At 37.3% G+C, this 17321-nt stretch overlaps 1 protein-coding gene across 1 annotated transcript in view; it reads right to left on the bottom strand.

Annotated features, from left to right (window-relative positions):
* Positions 1-17321, bottom strand: part of clstn2a (calsyntenin 2a) — a 158353-nt gene that overhangs the window by 133407 nt on the left and 7625 nt on the right. The gene's annotated exons all lie outside the window — the stretch shown is intronic.

Here is a 17321-nt window from a genome sequence, read left to right as displayed (position 1 = left end):
TACTGTATATAAATAAGTTGCAATGTCCTCTGCCAAACTTTTTGCATGAAGTAGTGGAGCTTATTTAGAGGTGGGGTGGCTGCAAAGCTAACCAAACTTCCTAGTTGGTCTAATGGCCAAATAATTGTCCCAGTCTTGGCTGCAGTGTGATAAGGTTCTATCGGGCCCCGAGTCATCTTCCAGGCGGAGAGGGATAGAATGTAATGCAATAGGGAGAGCAGGCAAATTTTATTAGAGCTGATAAAAATGGATTCATAAGTAAGGTTGAAAATAGCAAGAAGCGGGGGGGGGCTGCTTATTGCCCTGAAAAATGTCTCCCATCCCCTGACCTTTTCCGATGCAGATTGAGAAAGAAAGGTAATCTGGTTGCCAGAGAAATGTTCTCGTTTGATTAAATGTTGCTCGACTCCCATTCGTCATACGCGCAAAGAGATAATATCTCTTATAAAAGTCAAGATACATCAGATTGAGTGTTTCTGTTCAAATTAAATCACATACTAGAATGACAACAGTTGTTTTGTTTTTTTTACTAGGTGTGACAAAAAATCAATTTGAATCAGAAAATGTTGATTTTTAAACAAGTTCATCACATTGAAGTGAGTTGTTTCACTATACCCTATGTATCAAGGTATCGAAACGTGTTTTATTGGAGAGATGCATAACCCTAGTTTGTACGCATTGGACATAATCAATGAACTGTGGGTGACATTACCAGTAGACAAGTAAAAAAAAAAAATATGTGATACTTCTTCTGAGCAGAAGAGGCATTGAATGGGCTTTAACCTAAAAAAAACCTAAAAAAAAAACCTTGTGCCATTTAGTTATTGCTTCCATTGTATGCCTAATGTTTACTAGTGCATTTATTGAGAACACAAATCAACCCGACTGCCTGTGTAGCACAGTCTCAGGATTACATGAACACGTCCTGCTGCATTCTTCACAGCAAGAGGCAATTGTTGCAGTCAGTAATGTACATTATTTCTTCTCCAAATTCACTGAGCTTCCTTGGCCTTGGTTTGGAATATAATGTGCGTGCACGTGTGCGTATTTGACTGAAAAAGGCTCACCCAAACTGTGGGAAAAGACAGACGAGGAAGGGTTTTTAAAATGACAGCGAGTGGGAGTATTAATATGGTGTTTACCACTAATTTAATGTGATCTTCTTGTAAAATTAATCCGTTTAAAATCCCCCTAAAAAAAATACCTTTTTTGTTACATGTTTTTGCCCCCCCCAAAAAACAGCACAGTGTTTTTTTAATTGTTTTTTTTTAAGGGGAGGTCAACCCCCCCCCCACCCCCACCCCAAAATCTTAACAATATGCTCTATGCATCCCCACTTGTCTAAATATGGTAGTTTGAACATAATTTGTTCCTGCGAGTTCAAAGTCCGAATTGTTCAACCTCCGAAACATATTTTCCTATAGGAAATAATGTAAATGCAATTATTCCTTTACCAAGCTCCAGAAACAGAAAATTCCTATTTTAATTAATATTTTTTACATTTACAGTATTTAAACAATAAAAATACCTTACCTGTTGTGGTGTGATGGCATCATTGGATGATAATGCTGGATGTTATTGCTAGCTTTAGTTCAGTGCTGAGTTTGTGTATTTTACATTGGGCATATTGTTAGACTACTAAGCGGTCATTGCGTGCGTTGTTTAACGTCAGGCACGTTGTTGAACAGCTCTGGGGGGTCCTCGTGCCAGTATTTACGGAAGTAGTCACGGTTGTTACAAAGGCGCGATAATCTCCTTCCTAATTCCACTGTGGTTCGTAGCACTGTATGTTTTTCTTTGCTGCCGCTGGCACTGTTGTCTTTCTTTCTTCAAAAATCAAAATGCACTCGCGAGTATGGAGCACCTCCGGGAGTCTTCACGATCTGACTGGAAATGAGCAGTGCATCGTCTCAACTACCGCAACGCGAGCATTCGGCATTGCTCGGCTTCACTCGGCTACCCGTTTTTAAGGTACGTTCGGTTTAGCTAGCTTTGCTTGGGTGTTCAAACTCCGAAAATGAGTTCAAACTCTGAGGCATTTTTTAATGAGATTTTTTGGTTGAAGTCCGAATTGTACGAGTTCCGAGACGTTCAAACTCCGAGGTTCCGCTGTATTTTGGTTAATATTGCGTTGGTGGGATATGAGTTAAGCAGCAAAATCCAGCAGTTTTTATCCATCTCAGGGGCGGCCATTTTGCCACTTGCTGTCGACTGAAGAAGACATCAATGTTGCTTAGGTCTCAGGTAACAACCAATCACAGCGCAGCTCCAGAAAACAGGTGAGGTCTCAAGGTCACAAGGTCATGTTTAGACTAGTGAAGTCACAAATTATTGTCAAGAAAAGTTTAAGGTTGACATCCCCTTTAAACTGTTTTATAAAGTGTAATCACTGTACCTACTATTATTATTATTATTCGTGTGTTGGATGTGTCTCTTTAAGGGGTGTGGTCAAGTGAGTTATGTCAGGAGCTTGAGTAGGGCTGGCCTGTTACAGTAGCCTACATTTCAGCTCTTTGCCAGTGTAGTCATTTTGTATTTTGCAGTTTGTCCCATTTAATAAACAGGACAAGCACTATAGAAAAAAGAATTAGGGAAGGGTGAGCAACGATACTGGGTATCAGTTTCGGGCCGGGGACAGCACTCATTGGAGATCTTTCTTGTGTGATCCTGTTTTTGCAAATATATGACCAGCTATCTTTGCTTGTAGGTCAAAGAAATCCAAAGTAGCAGCGGTGATCCTCGCAGGTATGAGCACCTGCATTTGTACCACTGATGTGTCTGATCCCCTCTGTGTAATTTGGTTCTTACAGTACCTCCATGGCCAGGGGAGGCATTGGCCTAGATAGCGAAGGTGTGTACAAGCAAAGATGCATAGCTCAGTGAAAGTAAAAATGGAGCACTGGTTTCCGAGGGAAAATGAATTAAATTTTAATGAAGACAGAAACTCGACTCGACTCAAATGAATGCTGTTGCGAAACGTGTTCTAGCAGCTACTTCAAAACTTCACTGATTTAGCAAACGGGAAGAGGATCAGGGTTTCATTGAGAACACGGGCAAAGTTTGGGATGCAATTGTCACCAATAGACTAAAGTCAATTACCCACCACTGTCTCCTCACACAACCACTTCCTTGACCACAAACACTCTTAATAATCTGGAGTGTGGTCTAATTGATCCCAAAATTGAGAACATCAAAACTGACATCAACAGTGTCGTGAGAGCGATCCTAAACTTTCTGTTTCTGTTTCTCACCTGCACTGTTGCGGTTTTATAGAATATGTAACTTAGCTGACTGCGTCTTTGTCGATAGTTGCGACCTACAACTTAAGTGCCGCTCTGGGCCATCACAACACATTTTGGTTCCCCTCCCTCTCTTTCGTTTTAATGGTGCGCCGTCACATGACTCAGCTGCGCCAGGTAAACAAACAAGTAGGCTCAGCAAGCGTGACCTGACCAGCAGCACACACGAGCACAGGAAGACAAATCTGAAAGAACGCAAGAGAGGCAGAGATGCACAAAATAATCTATGATTAGCATGTTTAAAGGGGAAGTCACCCCCCCCCCCAATTTTTTTTTTTACAATAATATATTCTATGCAGCCCCACTAGTCTAAATATGGTATTCTAGTTAATATTGCATTAGTGGAATAGGTTAGGCCGCGAAATCCAGCCGTTTCTATCATTCTCAAGGGGCGGCCATGTTGCCATTTGCTGTCGAGTGAAAATTACATCACAGTTGCTCAGGTAACAACCAATCACAGCGCAGCTCCAGAAAACAGGTGAGGTCTGATTGGTTGTTGCCTGAGCCCCGAGCAACATTGATGTCATCTTCAGTTGGCAGCAAGTGGCAAAATGGCCGCCAACTGAGATGAATAAAAACGGCTGGATTTTGCCTCATAACTCATATTCCACAAATGCAATATTACAGTAATTTCTGGACTATAAGGCGCACCTGACTATAAGCCGCGCTAGCTAAATTTGGGGAATACTCGTGTTCGTTACACAAATAAGCCGCACCTGACTAAGCTGCAGGTGATTTAATGTTACCGCACCGGGTTGGGGATGGATAAAGACGGCTGTATTTTGCCTCCTAACTCATATTCCAAAAATGTAATATTAATCGGAGTGTCATTGTTAGACTAGTGAGGTCACATATAACATATTATTGTCAAGAAACGTTTAAGGTTGACTCCCACTTTAAATAAATTGATTACCGATCAGTCTCATCACAAGATGGAGCATTGTAGTATTGTATGTCTATTTAAATAACTTTTATTTACTATCATACACTTTTCTACTGCTTGCTATCAACAAAAATATTCTTAGGCACTGTTGCCAATATTTAATAGTCTTTGCCAATTCCCAAGGAAGGATATTTTAAAAAGCAAAACAAGGGGTGTGATTTGAATCTAAAACATGTTAACAAATGAGCAGCACTTGATTTTTAGCAACAATGTAGCTGCTTTCCAATTCCAAATTTGCTAAACATAGAATTATCACAAAATACTTCATAGTTTACAAACTGTGTAATTGTGGACAATGGAGTTAATTACGCTCTCTAAAATGTGTGTGGCGGGTAAAAAAATTTAATAAAAATAAAAAGCCATGGTGTGGTGCTGCAGCTTTGGTCTGCTTCCCGTTCATAGTGTATTCACAGCGTAATGCTAAACTAATATTCTGACAACTGCACATTTACAAGCCAAAATAGACACGGAAAAGGAGTAGAATGGAAAATTGTATTAATTAATTAAAAAAAAATGTCAAGCAATAACTAGTACTAATACTTCAGTTTCTTGACAAAGTGAAATGTATTTTACAAGGTTTAGCAAGGATCAAGGAGAACAAATAGTAAATTTGGTTTAAGGCAAAAAGCGCCTCAGTTCATCCACTGTTTTTGATGCTCTTTGTTCAAAAGCATTTATTTACTGCAACACACCTCCATGGCGAACATTCGGTATCGTCAAAGCAGGGAAAGCACAGACGGATTTAACATCAATGCCGACTGCATTTCAACTGAGATTTTAATTGTGAGTCACAGCTCGGTATTGTGCATGCTCACTCGCTGATATTGGCTTAGTGTGAAGATGAAAGAAATTGAGCGGTGGTTGATGTGTGTTTTTCTTTTTGCCTCAGAAGGATAAAATGTTCACAACAAACCACTGTATTCTTAAAGCTTAAGACGTAGCAGAACATCAAGACAACATCTGTTTAGCAGAAAAAAAGAAATTAAATTCAACTGTTTTAATGCTGCTCTTTAAAAATGTGCTCTTCTTACGTAAATCTTTCCATATACATTAATTCCAGTTAATGGTATTGATTCATAGTTTACCCCCGACTTCATTACTGCCGACCTTTTTGATCGTGATCATTATTGACAATAGTTCACCTTGAAACCATGATTACCAGATTTTCTGTTTCTCAGTTCAACAACTTTCCTAAAAAAAAAAACAACCAAGAATTGAATATGAAAAGTTTTGATTTCCCAGAAATGTGAAACACTAGAACAGCAGGAAACTCAAATGACAACAATCACAGATCACCTGACATACACATCTGAATAACACGATTCCAAAAAGTCTGTTGGGGCCACTTATTTTCAACTAAAACGTCAATCAAAAGAGCTAAAACCTGACAGTTGCCAAGTGTGCTGATGAAAATCATTTGCCATACATCTGTCGCATTTAAACATTTATGCAAAATGTATACACATCCTCGTTTAGCATTAGCAACATTGGTGTCATCGAGCACTGTAGCCGTTGTTCATCTATTACAGTCGTTTGTTTTTCAAGCATTATTAAGCACATATTTTAAATTTGAAAAATCTCAGGTCACGCCATAATGATCTCATCTTGGGCCTGTTTAGCTGAACACAAAGTTGTCATTTTGTTGTTTGAATGGAAAGTAGTAAATAATAATTTATATATTATAATAATAAGCACACCTGATGAACTCTCATGGCACACCAACAGAAGTTGACTTGGTCGAAACGTACAGCATGGTTATAGGAAGGGTTCCTATAATGCCGTTGTCATGGAAACAACTAGCCAAAATGAAGCATTCTGTTGTTGTTTTCAATTAAAATGGTCTTGCGTGAAAAGGCCCCTTATTCTACTAAGCCATTATGGTTATTCTTGGCAGTAGCAGCTGATGGAAACATTTCTAATTTGAATATTTGATCATAAGACGAATGGAAACACGTGCGGAAAAAAAATCAAAACAACAGCTGGCGGATTGTGGTCTTATTAGTCCTGGACTTATTACCACGAGAAACAAGTCCAGCCTTATACAATTTTCATAGACTGACAGCAGCAAGAGAATGACACTGATTTTAGCTCCAGTCTTGGCAGACACACCGCAGCGGGGAATCATTAATCATTTAGAATTCTCCAGCACCACACTGTGCATTTGAGCAGCGCTACGCTGTGTCCATATTGGTTGATTCCCATCAGTGTATATGTCCAAAAACATCCATTACGAAACAAGGTTACACATGCACACGGAAGTACGCAGGTGCAGTACAGGTAAGGTGATGTGGATGACCAAAGTAGAAATGACACTGAAGGCTAGATAAAGAATCACCGCAGGAGTCAGTGAGAACTGAAGGGTGAGAGACAAACAGATGGAGATAGAAAATGACATCTGCCATTTAAGGTGACTTTAATGAGACGCCAACACAATGTGAAACATAACCCGCAGGTCTAGGGACTCAAAATAAATAAACAAACCCCCAAGGAAAGCAAAAATACCTTTTTTATTTTTAAAACTGTGTGGGTCAGAACCAGAGTGGCCCTTTTTGACAAATTTTGAGTAAAGATTAGTTTTTAGAACAGTTATTTTTTCATTTTTATTTGTTTTTAACTTTGTTTAAATGATTTGTTTTATTTTAGTTTTTTATATATATATATATATATATATATATATATATATATATATATATATATATATATATATATATATATATATATATACACACACACACTAGTGTGAATATATGTCAAGTGCAAGATAAAACAAAAATAATGTACCTGTAACTAACTGTTGCATAATAAAGTAAAATACACTTCTTAACCAAAATTAGGACATTTTAAAATGGACTTCAAAAGCATGATATGTATTGATGTGTGATATTAATTGACAAATACGAAAAAGGACATTTGCTATAATCATAGTTAGTTTTAGTTTGTTTTATTGACATAAGATGTAGTTTCAGTTAGCTTCCGTTAATTTAAGAGCAGTTTCGCTTTTATTGAATTTTGTTAACGAAAATTGCTTTTCAAATTTAGTTTTATTTTGTTTGGTTTAGTTTCCGTTAACCGTACTCATTTCTATGCATGTTCGAAATGAATTTGAGAAATGAAAAAAAACCTACAACAACCATGGTTTAATAAATAAATGGATGAATAAATAAATAAACAAACAAACAAATAAACAAAAAAATTAATAAATACATTTTTACGGAGGGGAAATCTAGAAGCTAGTTTGCCAGAATATTTCCATAAAAAAATATGATAGAAATGTAGTCAACGTTCCAAAATTCTGGTATAAAAATGTTAAAGATGATTAAAAAATAAATACAAATAAAATAAAAAAAGCAGGAACAAATGAAAGTAAAGAGATGGTTGAGCTATGGCTGATTTAGAAGAAAGTGCTCTTCCTTTGTTTGCTTTTGTCACTCAGTTTCTTCGTGTACTAATTCGCTAGCTAATAGCGAATATGCAAAATGGCCGATGAATGCACGTTTATTTCATGAAACTGACTGTGGATGGCATGATAAACAATGTTATTTTAACATTCCAAGTTTTATATTTTGACTGTGTTGTAGTGCTTTTCCTATTACAGTTTTACAATGTGTATACAATTATCTATTCATTTTACAGAGAAATGTGATTCTGACTTTAAAATTTCTAGTAATTTACAAAATATTGCATATTAAACACTGTTTCAGTGTGTTTCAGTTCTAATTTTACAGTGTTTCATTGTAAATTTCCCTGACTTTTTTTTTTTTTTTTTTTTTTTTTTTATAGTGGCACGTAGATGTGAGGCTGGCAACAACACAAGCCTCGAAATAGTGTCAGCCTCCACCTCGGGTGTGCCCAGACTTGCCTACTGTGACATTACCTGCCTACCAGCACATAATCATGATAAATCGCTTTGGACCGCAGGCTGCTCACATAGCCAGGCAATGAGTGGCAATGCAATGGAAACATCACCGCAGTGCATAGCCTTGCCCGCAAATATTTGTTTCGTTCGTTTCTCATCTCGGCCCACGCCGTCCTGTCCTCGACCCATATATGATGATGATTCGTCTCTCCCTGCGGATCGTCCTCGCTCGCCCGCCCCTTGCACGTTCAAGAGGGCAGGTTGGAAATCAAGTTGGGCTGGAGGGTGCATGATAAACCATAGTAGCGCAGAATTGCCGAGCCATTTTAATCTGTTGCAGGGAGCAGTTGTAGTGTTGTGTGCGTGAAAAATACATCACACTTCAGTGAAGCGCAATTCCAAAGCGGGATTAAAGCCTAACTTCAGACAACATGGATTAAGGTGGCAACATGGAAATTTGACCGAAAAGAGTTATATTGTACAGTGGTGTCTTGAGATACGAGTTGAACTTGTTATTAACTCAAAACATTCGTATCTCAAAGCATATTTCCCAATTGAAATGAATAGGAAATGATAACCCATTCCAGTCCCCACCCCCCCCCCCCCAAAAAAAAATGTCATGTGTTTTTAAGACAAATAGCACCCCATAGTATTTATTTTAAAAATGTATTGGCATAAATAAAATGTAAAAAAAATTAATCATTTTTGACACGTTTTACTCGAGTTAATTGGCATTGTACTGTGCCATTTGATGTACGTGCCTTGGCCACCTGGGGGCAGTATAATAGAGAAATACGGACATATACATTATGTGATGTTTTTTTAGTTAAACGAAGTAATATTCGTCATTATTTATGATAAATTAAAGATAAATATAAGCATGTGAGTATTGTCTGTCTTCAGAGGTGTTTCTTGTCACAGGGCAAGCCAGGCAGCAAGTCGCTTACTACAGTATACAGTTGTGGCGATCGCATTTTGCAATACTGTAATTGACCTGTGTTTTGTATTGTGCCTAAAGTATTTTCTAACATTGTGTGAAAACATGTTATTTTTGTACAGAACAATTTTCAAACGTTAAAAGTTTAGTTGTCTTTTTAAAGATTTTTTTTTATTTTTTAACCCATTTTTTTTAAGTTAATTGACAAGAAATAAAGATGTTTGCAGTTCAGCATTTTATGTTGATTTATCCAAATTAGTACAAACACTGGTTAGAAGGGGGCTCCATTTAATTTATGCTTGGGGCCCAAACAGACCCTAGAATTGCATCAGTCTTTCTACAAGTATAAGTGTTGCTCCACTGGGTTTTCTTCATTATGTGTTAGCATTAAGTAAGGTGACTTCAGTAAGGTAAAGTTATGTGGTTTTGTTACAAACAGAAAGTTTAATTATCTATGTTTTATGTTTAATTTTATAGTAAACTGCTGTTCGTTGTGAACCACAGCATTCGTATCGCAAATATTAGCTTGCAAGTCAAAGAAGAAGAAAAAAATTGGCCAAAGAACAGCTTGTGTAACAAAAACTTCCCAAGTCGAGTCATTTTTATGTCATGGAGCTACTGTATTAACACGACATGCTAAATTCAGCAGCAAAAGTGTGTTTTAATTTAAAGCTCCTCAACATAGAAAAAAGGAAAAAGTGAAACTGCACACACCCTTCTTCACCTACACAATTCGCACATGACGTCACATCCGCAGACAGAGGGCGGGAAATTTTAATCCAAATCCAGTCTACAAACTATAGGAAGAGGCTTGCAAGAGTTCCCATTATGAACAGCTAAAGTGTTAATCTACTAATTGCAAGATGTTTCAGTCATAAATGATTTTTGGCCAAATTGTTACAGAGGGCAGCTTTAAATGTGTTTAAGCGTGGAGAAGGTAATTTTTAAAGGAGGTAAAAAGGGGGTTCAACTGTACTGTAATCAACAGAATGGCTGCAAATCCACAATGGTGATTTTTTTTTCCTTCATGGCATCCTTACCAATTAGCAGCATTTCCCCTCCACTTTTCTCCTTGAGACAACTATCTAAATAAGGCAATGATGCGATGAGAGTTAAACAGTGTAGCTCGTTAATAACGTATTACTTTTCACTCGTTTTGCGATCATGCAAGCGCGTTTCGACTATCCGTGGTCCAAATGTAACGAGATGAGAAGAGCTCAAGGTCAAGGAAGGTTAACAAAATAAGTAAGTTGGCCATCCTCGCCACTGATCTTTTGCGGAGGGGCCATCTTGGCACACTTCACCCGCAGCTGATCCCCATTACTGGGGAAGGACAGCGGCTTTATTACAGCAGCTGAGGAGCTGCTTAGTGGATGTGTGTGGGCGGGTGAGTGCAATTGTGCAGGAGGGAACTCAGGAGGAAGGAGGTGCAGGGGCCAAAGGCAAGCGGCAGCTGAGTGAGAATCTGCCGAGAAGCGATAGATTCATGAACACAGACAAGCAGACGTTGAAGCGCCATCTTGCAGGCCTGCAGCTACAATATCGCTAAGTAGATCGCTCAACTGTCTGATTAAACCGCTTTGGTCCAATTTGCTTTCGTTCAGGTGGGTGTATATATATATATATATATATATATATATATATATATATATATATATATATATATATATATATATATATATAAGGAAACAGATCCCCCCCAAAAAAAAAAAGATATGTGATTGGCTGGTTTCTGCCAATATTGTCCATCTCAAAGTGGATATGGTATGAATAGTGGTATAGAAACCTATTTTTAAAACACCCTGAAGCAACATGTGGTGCTATAACCACAAATGCTGAGGCCATTTTTGTAGATCTTAAAAATAAAAAATAAAGCAATTTCGGGAAAACACAAAAAAAAAAACATAGGTAAATATTTTTTTTAAGTATGGGGAATCATATAAGCAGCCGAAAGTTGCTGCTTCAGTCTCTAAGTGTATATTGCTAACAGTCTACAGCAAATAAATAAATAAATCACAATATCATAAATATCCCAAAATAAATCCATAGAAAATAATAGCCTAGGACAATTCTCAAAACGACTAACACTTATTTCTAGTGATGCACCGAATATCCGGCTACCGAAAATTTTCGGTCAAAAATTTCTATTTTTGCCAACATGGCTGCGGTGAGGGCACATTTCAATTGATATTAAGCTTTGTTAAAATGCCAGTGCTAAATAAGTATTTTATAATAATATTATAATTTTAATTAAATATAATAAATGCAATGATAGTAAAAATTGGCATAATTTTTTTTCCTAATTTCGGATTTCGGTTTTGGCCCCAAAAATTTATTTCGGTGCATCCCTACTTATTTCAGCAGTTTTGTGGTTTGTTTCTTTAAATTTGATTAGGGTCCTGTTATTTTGTATTTAAAAACAATAATTTTCCTTACTGAATACACAGTTTTGTGCATTTGTTATCATAAGTATTTTGAAACTGTCCCGTCAAAGCATGTTGTGCATGGTGTCTGTAAATAGCATTGCATAAGTCAACTTTATGAACTTTTGGGACAATGAGAGTTCAAGAGAATAATGTAATATTGACATTCATTTCTTTCTTTCTTTTTTTTTTTATTATGTTAGCCAGGCAGGAAGACTTTTTTTTTTCTTTTTTTCCCCAAGACAGGCAGGAAGACTTAACTAGGCCCTGGACTTCAACACTTTCAATTCAATTAATTATATTAAAAAAATAAAATAAAAATACACACTCACTTGCATCGTTCTTTTTTGCTATATAGCGTAAGTAACACCAAATTTTTCTCAGGAACATTGCTTCGCTGTTACTATTGTTTTAAGCATTCTTCTTCTTCTTCATTTGTTTTGACAGTCAGCAACAGTGTGAAAGCATGCTGACACCTACAGGACATTAAGTGGAACAGCAGTGACTGTTTAAAGGGATGCTTGACTCATTGAGCCATTTTCAGCAGTAAAATGTTAATATTTTGTCCAGAATGAATTTGGTAATTTCATTATTTTCTATGTACAATTAAGAACTTTAAAAACTATTTTTTCCACTTGCTGTCGACTGAAAATGACATCGCCTGTGCTGAGAAATTGGGTAACGACCAATCATGGCTCAGTTTGCTGACCAAACCCAGAAAACAGGTGAGCCATGATTGGTCGTTACCTACTTCCTCAGCACAGGTGAGGTCATCTTCAGTCGACAGCAAGTGGAAAAGGTATTAACTGTACAGTATATGAAAAATAATAAAGTTATCAAATTAATTCTGAACTAAATATGAACTTTTTACTGCTGAAAATTACTCAATGAGTCAAGTATCTCTTTAAGTAAAGTAACCCCATATCAACCAATTCATTTTTCCTTGACAACCACTACTTTTACCATTACTGATAAACATAAAAAGTACTGTTACAATTAACAAGAACATCTCTTTGGGCTATGCATAACCTTTCATAAAAACCTTTCATAATTCATAGCACATGCCCAAATCATGAGAAAAACAATGTAGTGCCAACAGCAATCAAGGCCCTTTCACCCAATCTCATCATAACTTCGTCAAAGAAAACATCAAACGTGTATTTGTGATGCATTTAATCTGCCTAGAGGGATGTTTCATTTGTGCATGCGTTATGAGCACTGGTGATTGATTAACAATAACAAGCACAAAAAAAAAAAAAAGCCAGGGTGAGCACCCTTATTGGCACAAAAAGCAATGCTGAATCTGCAAAAACATTGATTGCATTTTCTGCTGACAAAGAGCAGAGATGTAATAGCCAAAGCTGTGGACCATGACTAATATATACGAGAAATGTCATTGCACCAGAGTAAGTAAAAATTAAAGGCAATCTGTTATGACAATGACTTGATGGGCAATTTGACCCGAGTTAGAAGTGGCAACATTATTCATTCCTTTAGAGCGCGATCACGTTTTGACAGTGAGGCTGCGTTAATAAAGTGCAAGTAGCAGAAAAAGAAGAAGACAAAAACTACTTAAAGTGCAATTAATCAAAAACATGATTTTAAAATAATGGGAAACATAACATGAGATGACATTAATTGCACAACACAAAAACAAGCAATGTACAGCATTTGCCTTCCTGAGAAACATTTAAGAGTCAGGGTACAAAAGCAGTACACAAAGTTTCCATTATATTGTTTTGTATTCCAATTAACTTTTTTTTTAATTGGACAGTGATTTCCAACTGGCGTGGCAAATTGGTAGTAGTTAGTTGCGAGTCTTTCTTTTTTTTTTTTTACTTAGGCAGCTGGCAAAATGATGGTAGCAGCAGAATGATTTCTGAAGTTTACAAAACCATTATTTATATATATTTACAGTAAAACACATCCAACTCCGTTCATTTAATAATGTCCATTCCAACATCCAATACTTTTGTTTACTTGAAAAAGTGGGTGGCTTTAAAAAAAAAAAAAGTTGTTTAAAGTGAAAATCAACCTTAAACATTTCTTAACAATAATATGTTAGATGCGACCTCACTAGTCTAAACATGACATTCTGTTTAATATTCCATTTCCAGCCATTTTTATCCACTTTAGCCATTTTGCCACTTGCTGTTGACAGATGATCAATGATGCTCAGGGCTCAGGCAACGATCAATCACAGCTCACCTGTTTTTCTGAAGCTGAGCTGTGATTGGTTGTTTCCTGAGCAACATTGATGTCATCTTTAGTCGACAGCAAGTGGCAAAATGGCCGCCTAATGATATTGATAAAAACTGTTGTACTTTGCTGCTTAACTCATTCCAAAAAAAATTGGGTTCCCCTTTAACATATTTAGATGTGAATACCACGAAATAAAAATGGAATTCTCAACTTTAGTCTGATATTCATCTTTTGATATAAAACTCAAAGACAAAGGAATTGACCTTGCTGTTCCAATACTTTTAGAGTTTTAAAATCTTTAAATGGTCTCGAGCTTACTACTCTGAGCTGCTCCATCTATAAGCTTCTGGCAGGTGCCTCGGGTCAACTGAGCAGTTGCTTCTGGAGGTGGCGAGAGCAAGCGGAAATTCAGTCTCTGCACTTGTTTTAATATTTATTTTATTTTTTTATATTTAATGGTTTCATATCTTATGCTTGATTTTTATTTGTGTATGGCACTAGGCTACATTCACACTGCAGGTCTTAATGCTCAATTCTGGTTTTTTTGGGGGTGAAATACGATTTTTTTTGTGAGTAAGCGTTTACATTACTTATTAATTGCGACCTCAGTCTGTCTGCTGTGTGGACGTAATGCATCCCCCAAAGTGACCCGCATGCGCAGAAAAAGATACGTCACAACGCTGTGTTTCCGGAAGTAAATACGTATGGTCCACGGACTTTTATAAGTCCGTTGTCGGGGCTCATATTTTACCCATTTCATATCTACAGAGGAGTGATGCGGGAGGAGGTAGAAATAATATTTTGTGAAAATTAGGCGATCCTGTTCGAGACCTCTCCTTTTTTTCCCCCCTCCCTAACGATGACGTCACGTCATTGCCGCGTGTATTAAATGAGCCGTCAGCGTGGCTAAATTGCTAATATCACCACCACAAATGGCATCTTTGTATTTCATGTTTCAAGTGGGATTAAATTAAAGTCAAATAAAGTCATAACTGTTACTCGAAACTTTGCCGATTCACGTGCGTCACCCGAGCCGGCCGTGCGGACCCCGCGGATGCGTCAAGCATAAATCAAGCTTAATGGCCCGTTTTGATGACATCGAGGTCGGATATATGCGACCTGGCCGTTCAGAATGCGGTCGCATTGCAAAAATTCGGATATGTAGGACCACATATGAAAGTGACCCAGGTCGGATATGCAAAAAAAATCGTAACTAAGCCGTTCAGACTGACATTAAAAAAAAGTCATATACAGGTCGTATTTGGGAAGAAAAAAAAATCTGATCTGGATATGCCTGCAGTGTGAACATAGCTTTAAATTTCATTTGCAGTTGTGTTTAAATTGCTAAATTAATAAAGTTGGGAATAGGGCTGTGCAATTAATCAAAATTCAATTATTACACTCCACAATTACAAAATCAGCATAATCGTAAACAAAAATAAAAGATGAATAATAATTTTGAGTCGTTTAAATTTATACATTTGCACCTTTTTATTTTAAAATGACTAATTGAATAAATCTTGTTTGGTCCAAAAGGAACTTTTGCCTAATTATAGTGTTTCAAACTAATTAATTTGTCTTAATATTGTTTTGTACCAAACAAATATTAATCACGATACATTTTGTAATAATTGCAATCAATCAATTAATTTGGTAATAATTGCAATCACGATTCGGACAATCTTTTGATTGTCCGAATCGTGATTGCAATATTACCAAATGAATCGTGATTAATATTTTCTTCATAATCAAGCAGCCTTAATTAATGCACTGAATTTGAATCTTTATCTTACATTTTGACTAAATTATTTTTGACCTTTTTCAGAATAAAAGAAAAACTATTTGGGGGGGTGGGGGGGTCTACCTACAAAACTTGTTGGGTATTGATCCCATCACAGACATCAAGGTGCAAACAATCAGTGAGTTGAAAACTGACACATCCGGCACTTCCAGGCACTTGTGTGAAGACAAGGCGAGATAGCAAAAAGACAGTCAACATGAAGCGTAATGACAAAAGAGGTGCACCCAAAGACAACAAGAGTGGACTTGAGCACCCCAAATATTTGCACATCCAGTTACCCGGCTGCTAGAAGATGAGCGTCATTGAGGTGATGAGTCAAAGAAGAAGAAAGTGAAAAAAACACATAACTCTTTTTGACTGATGACTCCAAAGAAATTAGAACCCTCCTCGTGGAGGACATGCTTTTCATTTTCCCTGGCTGATCGAATCTTTCTTTCTGCACTTCAAATGCAACTGCAGGCACCCAGGTGTGTGCACGTGCGTGTGCACGTGGGCTTAAGTCAAAACGAAAACTTGACGATCAGATACAAGATGTAACGTCTTACAAAATAATATTTTGTTGCACAAGGTATTTGTTGTTGCTTCAGCGGTGACATAGCACTGTGAAGACTCACCCCATTTCCCTGTAACATTCACACAAACCTGCGCTTGTAAAACATTCCCGGCATCCCATCTCACAAAAGCAAATATGCTCTTGTTCATGGTTTCTATGGGAGGGCTGAGAAGCGACGAGAACAAAAAATAAAGCTATTTCAAAGGCTTTGACTGCCGCTTTGGACTGACTACACAAGCGAGCCGCACAGGACAGCATAGGGAGAAAAAGAAAGAAAAAAAAAACAAGAAGAAGATGACTCAGTTCAGGTTCAGGGTAATATGAAAAGCAATTTTTGTGTCGTGTGTGCGTGTGCGTGTGCGTGTGTGCGTACAAAAACACATTTTAGTTGCAGGATAAATACAAAGAAGGCTTATGAGCTTGGACTGGAATTACAAATCAAATAGAGAATAGGGAAAGTCTTCCACAATAAACCAACTAGCAATAAAAAGGACTGTAGTGTGCAATCTAGGGATGGGAAAGTACCGATACTAGGCCTTATTTCAAGCCAGGTATCGGCACTTGCAATTGTGACCAAAAGGGTCCTCATGTGCCCAAAAATCCAAATTGAGATATTCATATATTCAAATTCTGCACTCAATTCCCTTTAAAATTATATACAATACATGGACGTACCCCAAAAATTGACAAAAGGTACAGCAATTTTAATGTTGGAAGGTAGAAATCCCTAGTTTTGAGAAAAAAGGGTTTAAAGTTTCAGTACTTGCATCTTTTAAATGTCCATAGCAACAAGATATGAACCTTAAATTTTCAGGAACTGCTAAAATATCAGTGGAAAGTCAATTCGCCCGAGATTTGAATCCTTTAAAAGTTTTGGAAGTTTGATCTCTCAACAGATGAAATCAGCCTCAACTTTGAAGATCACATTCATCTTACAATTCATCTTCTGAGGCATCAGCCAAAGTTTGGTTATTTTATTGTTGCTTATTTTCTTGCTTAAATGAGGTCATATTACCACAGTGGGAAAAAAGTGAAAAAATGTGTAGTGATATTTGCAGAGCAGGTAGACTTCATTTGTGTGCGTCGCTGAAGCGGCGTGTAACGGCGTCGTATGAAACATCGACAAGCGATCAAAACATTACATTAGTATTTACAATACATTACATTAGCCTACATTACATACAAGGCACTGGCGCATGTCATAACTTTTAATTCCCCGACTCGCTGTGAGTGAAAGAGTAAGTGGCAGCCTGTCAGACTGCTCTGCCCCTCGTCATTGGACATGGTTTAGTGTGTGAACGTAGTCA

This window comes from Leptonotus elevatus, chromosome 1, assembly GCF_054856555.1.
Source record: "Leptonotus elevatus isolate MCC_2025b chromosome 1, RoL_Lele_1.0, whole genome shotgun sequence".
In the NCBI taxonomy this organism is placed as follows: Eukaryota; Metazoa; Chordata; class Actinopteri; order Syngnathiformes; family Syngnathidae; genus Leptonotus; species Leptonotus elevatus.
Note: the sequence above shows the minus strand (reverse complement) of the source record. Positions and strands in the feature narration are given on the sequence as shown.